A 6,283-nucleotide genomic window follows, 5' to 3' on the forward strand; every position below is an offset into this window, starting at 1 on the left:
GCCTGAAGATGGGGGACTTCAGTAGGAGGGGAGGTTGGGGTAGAGGACTGATTTAGTTTTACTTCTGATGAGCATTACAGCCCTGAAGAAATATTGGATTAACAGCTCTGGCTCTTGATTCACAGATATTTGTAGTTTGAACCAGGAGTCTACAACGGGGCTACTTCATGGGAAGTTTTCCTCTGACCAAGTCTGTCTTGATTTTTAGAGGTCTGAAATGCTACCATTCCTTCCTGTGTCCCAAAATTCTTCCTTGAAAAGAGTGCTGTATTCCCTGTTTTGTTTGCTAGGTAGGCATTATTTAACTGATCAGTGTGTGCCTCCTTTCACGAGAGGAACAACACTCCCTCCCTGGAGCTTCATGTTCAGGCAAACAGTAAGCTTGATGGGAAGAAGACTGTTCAGGATCTAGGCATGAAAGTCCTCTAATTTGTGGATCCGAATGTTTATTTCTATATTTGGGATCTCATTGTGTATAGAGTATCCATCTTGTGAAGAGGTGCTGCTTGTCTGACTTTGCTTCAATCATATTATCAGTATAGTCAGGATCCTTAGGCAAGGAGGTGAGCTTCTGTCTCATAAAGGAATTTCCTGGGCTACTTGATCATGCCCTTTCTAGCTGAATCCATGGTACTGTGGAGCCCTTGAAACAAGGGTCAAAAGAAAACCTCACTACTCCAGCTGAGTGGAGCATCTCTACTACCTGGACAAGCCACAACTGTCACCAAATTTCAACTCCTATATTTCATTAATTATTGATATTTAATTCAGGAAACCAGTTGTAACAAAACACTAGTGATCATTTGTCTACAGGATGCAATAAGTGAATTGTGTTGGAAAAAAATATCTTAGTTGGCCTGGTAACACACATCTGTAATCTGAACACTTGGTATGGTGATACATAAGGAGCTTGAATTTGAGCCTAACTCAGGCTACATAATCTCCAGGTAGCTATTCTGGAAAGATCAGACAAGATCTTACCTCATCATATATCTGGTATACTTTAATATATAGATAAGTCACATATTATTATCATTTGGCTTAGATCCAGCAAAAACAGATGAACAACTTCATGGGTCAGAAGTCTGGTAATACTGCTATTTTGAAGGACAATCCTTTGTTTTATTTAGACTGTAGATCTTTGCTCTACTTGATATAAAATAAATCTTTGGATTTCTGGTATGAACTGCAAGAGGCCTGGAATGTTATGCAAAATTCAGGTAGATAACCTGATTCATTAGTTGTCATTGGACTGCTGGATTCAAGTCATTAAATAGTTTGTTATCTTTAAGAGCCTGTGTGAGATTTGCTATGTATAAACTTATGAAAGCCCACTCTGCTGGAAGTGGTCATTAACTTTCTGAAAGCACCAAGCTTTGTTTACACTCTGAACCATCTTGGGTCATGGGATAGTATACCTGCTTGCCTTCTCTTGTCAAAGGTCTGGTAAGATTAAAGTCTCAGAAAATGCTTGGTACTTGTGCATCTACTGTTTTATCCCTGTGAAGACTGATGAAGACTGTAGAAGAAAACAACTTCAACCTCAGCCTGGCTCCTGGTAAAGGGGAGAAACAGCAAATTCTGGTGATCAGACTAGGCTGCCAGTTAAAGCCAAAACAACAGGCTTAGAACTTCATGAGCAGTGTGTCTACACTAGATTGTACAACTATCTTGATGCCCTTAGACACTGCCATCATGGACACAGAAGAACCTGTTCTGCTGTCCTGGCATCCTTCATGGACATTTTATCTTTAAGTTTTAGAGTTTGTGAACAGTGCAGATAATAACTATGTGGCAGTCTTCCAGTACCAAACTGGCTCTAGATACACAGGAATTACTTTGGATATATGCTTGCTCAATAAAGACTTAGGGGAGTATAATCACAGTTTCCATTGGTTCTGGACATACATCTGTGAGAGGATGACATTCCTGCTATCATGGGTTGGAAATCCTGATGATAAGGAGCTTTGTGTAAAGACTGACTTGCCTAGACCATACAAACATGATTCATATCTGAGCTAAGCTGGCATTCATTTCAAGGCTATGCTAGAGCAAAGCTTTTAAGCAAATTATGACCTTGGTTTTAGTGGTCTTTGGCCCTTAACCACCTAATTCCGGAAATTTGCTACCCTCCAGTGGTTTCTGGAAGAAGTAGAGACCTCACACTGAAGGTGCTCTAATACTTGCTTAGTGAGCCATGTTTTCCTCATCACTTGACTGATAGCATTTTTTTCTTTCTGAGCTGAACACAGCTTCCCCCAAAAAACTCTTTCCATGGGAAAGAAGCCAGACCTCTACAGCATTCAATCATGATAGTGGAATTCTTCCCACCAGGTCTTTTGAATCCACCTCCCATTTATAGCGGCACAGTTTGTTCCCTTCTTGTAGTAGGTACAACCAGTGAAGTTGTCAGCCCTTTAACATTAATGTTAGCATAACAGTGAGCACACTGTAGTGGCAAATAGAATTTTAGTCCAGCTTGTATGCCTACAGATTAAGATGACTAATGTTAGATACCACATTGCTACCTATTGCTCAAAACTCTGAATTGTTTGTTGATACTCATAATAGAGTAACTGAGATAGTTTGTTGGTTTGATTAGTTCCAATAAGCACTTGAATATACAGATTTGATCACTTTGACAGGTTTAATAACTCCTTGTAGATGTGTAGAGAGGTTTATAAACTTGTAAGTAAGTACTAGGAAGAAGGCATCTGTGTTAGTTTCCTAAGGATCCATCACAGGAAAAGAGGGTATTTGCTGAATTGAAGGTTGAGTCTTATTTCTCTACATTTAGTGTCTACTACAGTTACTAGTCACATACAGCTAAGTTAAAATAAAAATCTAGCCAATTTGGTAAGTATCCATGTGTTATACTAGCACTTGAAAGATTAAGCCAAGATTGCAACATATATATATATATATATATATATATATATATATATATATATATATATATATATATAAAACAGAAATCCCTCTCAGTGCTGGCTGTGGTGGCTCATGCCACATTTTGGGCAGCCTTGTCTATACAGAGATTCTGCCTCATCCCCCACTCCCAATCAAAAATTCTTGAGGTTTCCCAGTTATTCTCATCATATTTCAAGTGCTTGATAGTCACACAGTTGTACTGCTCATACACAGAACATGCTGTGGATAGTTTTATTGGGCAATAGTGCATCTAGGGTTAAGGCAGCTGAGATTTTAGGAAACAAGTAGGGGGAAAATGAGTGCTGAGTTCTGGTGACAGTGTCCTATTGATGATATAGTTGGCCTTCCATGATTGTCAGCCCTGCATTTACTAACCTAATTGTACATGTAAAGAAATGTATTTTGGGGAAATGTGCCTATTCTAGACATGGACAGACTTACTCTCATCATTCCTCTAAAGAGTTGTGGCATAAAAATTAAGTGTTTACATTAGATTTTATAATCTGAATATAGGCATAGGTTTTGTGGACATATTGTGTCATCTTACGTAAGGGCGTTGGACACATGGTTTTTGCAGTCCTGGAACCATAGAATGAGGGACAACTGTAATGGCTTGAGTGAGTGCTATAATCAGCTGCTGACATAGTTCATAGTGTATAAAGTTAATTCTGAACATGTATCTCACTAACCTCTCTTTTTTCTATGAGGAAAACAACAAAGACAATCCGATTTTAAAAATAATTGCCTGCTTCTGTGTAAAAAGTTAAGTTTTTATTAAAGAGTATCACATTCATAAAAAAGTAAACAAGTGAAAGTTACTCAAAATTATGAACTTCAAAGCAGAACATTAAAATGCTCTAAACAAAGCCCTTAGCAAAGAGTGAAATATGTATTGACTTTAACCATGCTGAAAAATTTGGTTCAAGTATTAGTTGACCACAACATAATAAAGCAAAGACTAAGGAATTAAACATAACAAATAATAAGATCCTTATTGTGTTTGTTGATTCAACAAACAAAAAGAATAAGTTGGAGCAATAGTAAATACTGAAAGGGCTATAATTTATTTTTTCAAATTGTACCATTCAATTATTAAAAATAAAATTCTTTTGTAACTAAAATATCACATATCCCATTAAAATAAAAATTTGTGAGATGTGCAAAGAAATTTTTAAAAATTATATAATGTAGTAAAACGTAGAAGCAAAGTGCAATATCAAAGTAAATTCCCCAGGAAGATGGAATCTTTAAAAGAGGAACCTGGGTTCAAAATTTTCAAAATAACATAATTAATATTTTGTTAAATAATTTCAATACAAATAATGTTGATTTAAATGCTTATAGTGATGGTTATTTTTGTTTGTCAACTTGGTCCAATCTGAAAGGAACTGAAATAAAAAATGGAGGGCACACATGTAGAATTGTTTTTTTTTTTTTTTAGTTTGAAATAGGAAAATCTGGTTCTAACTTGAATTTTGAGCAAAGAAGTAAAAACTTTGGTCTATGCCACACCTTCTGCTGGAGGCCAATATAAAGATATGGAAGAAGGAAGCTTTTGTTCTTTGCATGTTTGCTCTAGTTTTGCTGGTAAGTCTAATCCTTCACTGGTATGAGTGTTTTCTTCTTCAGGATTCCAGAATCTGAAGACAAGCAGAGGTATCCAGCCATGTGGACTGAGGAAACTTCTGGATTCTTCTACTTTCTGTTTATAGACAGCCATTGCTACATTAACAAGACTTCAGCCTGAAAGTCATTCTAATAAATCCCCTTCCTATATCTCTTTCTATATAGATAGATAGATAGATGATAAATAGATACATAGAGAAAGCTTAATATATGAATATATTATATAAATATATAATAAATACAGTGGTATTAAATATATATAATATATAATGATTAATATATTTATATATTAAATATATTCATGAATGTATGTACATATGTATGTATGTATGTATGTGTGTATGTATGTATGTATGTATATATGTATGAATAGAAAGGGGATTTATTAGAATCACTGTCAGTCTGTGGTCCATCAAATATAACAATGGCTGGCTATAAAAAATAGTCTAAGAATCTAGAAGATTCTCAGTTCAAGAGGCCTGATATTGTAGCTTGACATCATAGTAGCTGGAATCCTGAATAATTAAGCTCTCATACCAGTGAGGGAATGGACTTTCTAGCAAAACTAGATCAAGCAGGCAAAGAGCAATATTATATATATATTCTATAGTCTAGACAATCCTGATGAATATACCCATTCATAAATTCATTCTACATCTATTTTTATTATTTTCCTTATTCTTATTAGTTATTTGATAATTTCTAACAATGTATTTTATTGATATTTACTTCTTCCTACAATGTAGCTGCCAACAGCTACAGGAACCAGGTTCACCTGAGAGAAAGGCTGGGAATGAAAGGGGAATGGAGGGCAAGAGAAGCATGGGGCCAAGACAATGTATTCTTATCAAGGCCCAAAGTTTAATATTTTGCTTTCACATATAAAGGGGAAGCCTCAACCCCCCAGAGTCTCTTCTCGGTTCAGCCCTGGGGCTGGGTGAGGAGATAGTAGCCAAAAGGTGTCAAGGCAAGCTCAGCAGGTAGTCCATTTTTCTTAGCTCAGTAGCAGACTGCAGGGCACCAAGGCTGGAAATGCAATGCCTCCTCCTAGGTTCTACTGTTGTTTGGTCTATTGTGGTAAATGGCTCACAGGCCTGCTCAAGGCTGTGGGGGAAGGGCACACTACAATTCCTCTTTTGTCAGGACTGCTCTGCCAAATGTTGGAACTCACACTGCTAAAAGCTTGGCGCCGAAGTGTTTTCCCAGAAGTAAACAATTAACTGCGCAGATGCAAAGGCAGAGAGCCCGCCAAAGTCACTGAATGTTGGGTGGTGAGCGAACAGCCAATCAGAAGTGAATACGTCACTCTAGACTGTATTTAAGCCAGGCCCCTTCCACATCTCAGCCCTTCCGCATTTTCCATGTGTGGATTACAGATTAAAGTCCTCATTCTGCAGTAACTACCCGATCTCTGCCTCTCATGTTTTCTCTTCCACGGATGGTAAAGGCCTTGGGGGGTGCGCGTTAGAAATGGAGACCAGACAGAGTGTGATTCAGTCCCGTTTATTCTCATGTCTCTCTTCTTCTGTCTTTCTAAGTCCCTTGTTCCTAGTCCAAGTCCCAAGTCTTGAGTTCCTAGTCCCTAGTTCCTAGTCCCTAGTGCCTCCAAGTTCCAAGTTTCCAGTCCCTTCTTCTGTCTGCCTATCACCCTTTATAAGTCTGACTTCTCAAGTCATGCCTTTAAGTCACACTCTTAAGTCACACACACCCAAGGGAAAATCCTGGG

The sequence above is a fragment of the Arvicanthis niloticus genome, chromosome 11 (genome assembly GCF_011762505.2).
Source record: "Arvicanthis niloticus isolate mArvNil1 chromosome 11, mArvNil1.pat.X, whole genome shotgun sequence".
Lineage (NCBI taxonomy): Eukaryota > Metazoa > Chordata > Mammalia > Rodentia > Muridae > Arvicanthis > Arvicanthis niloticus.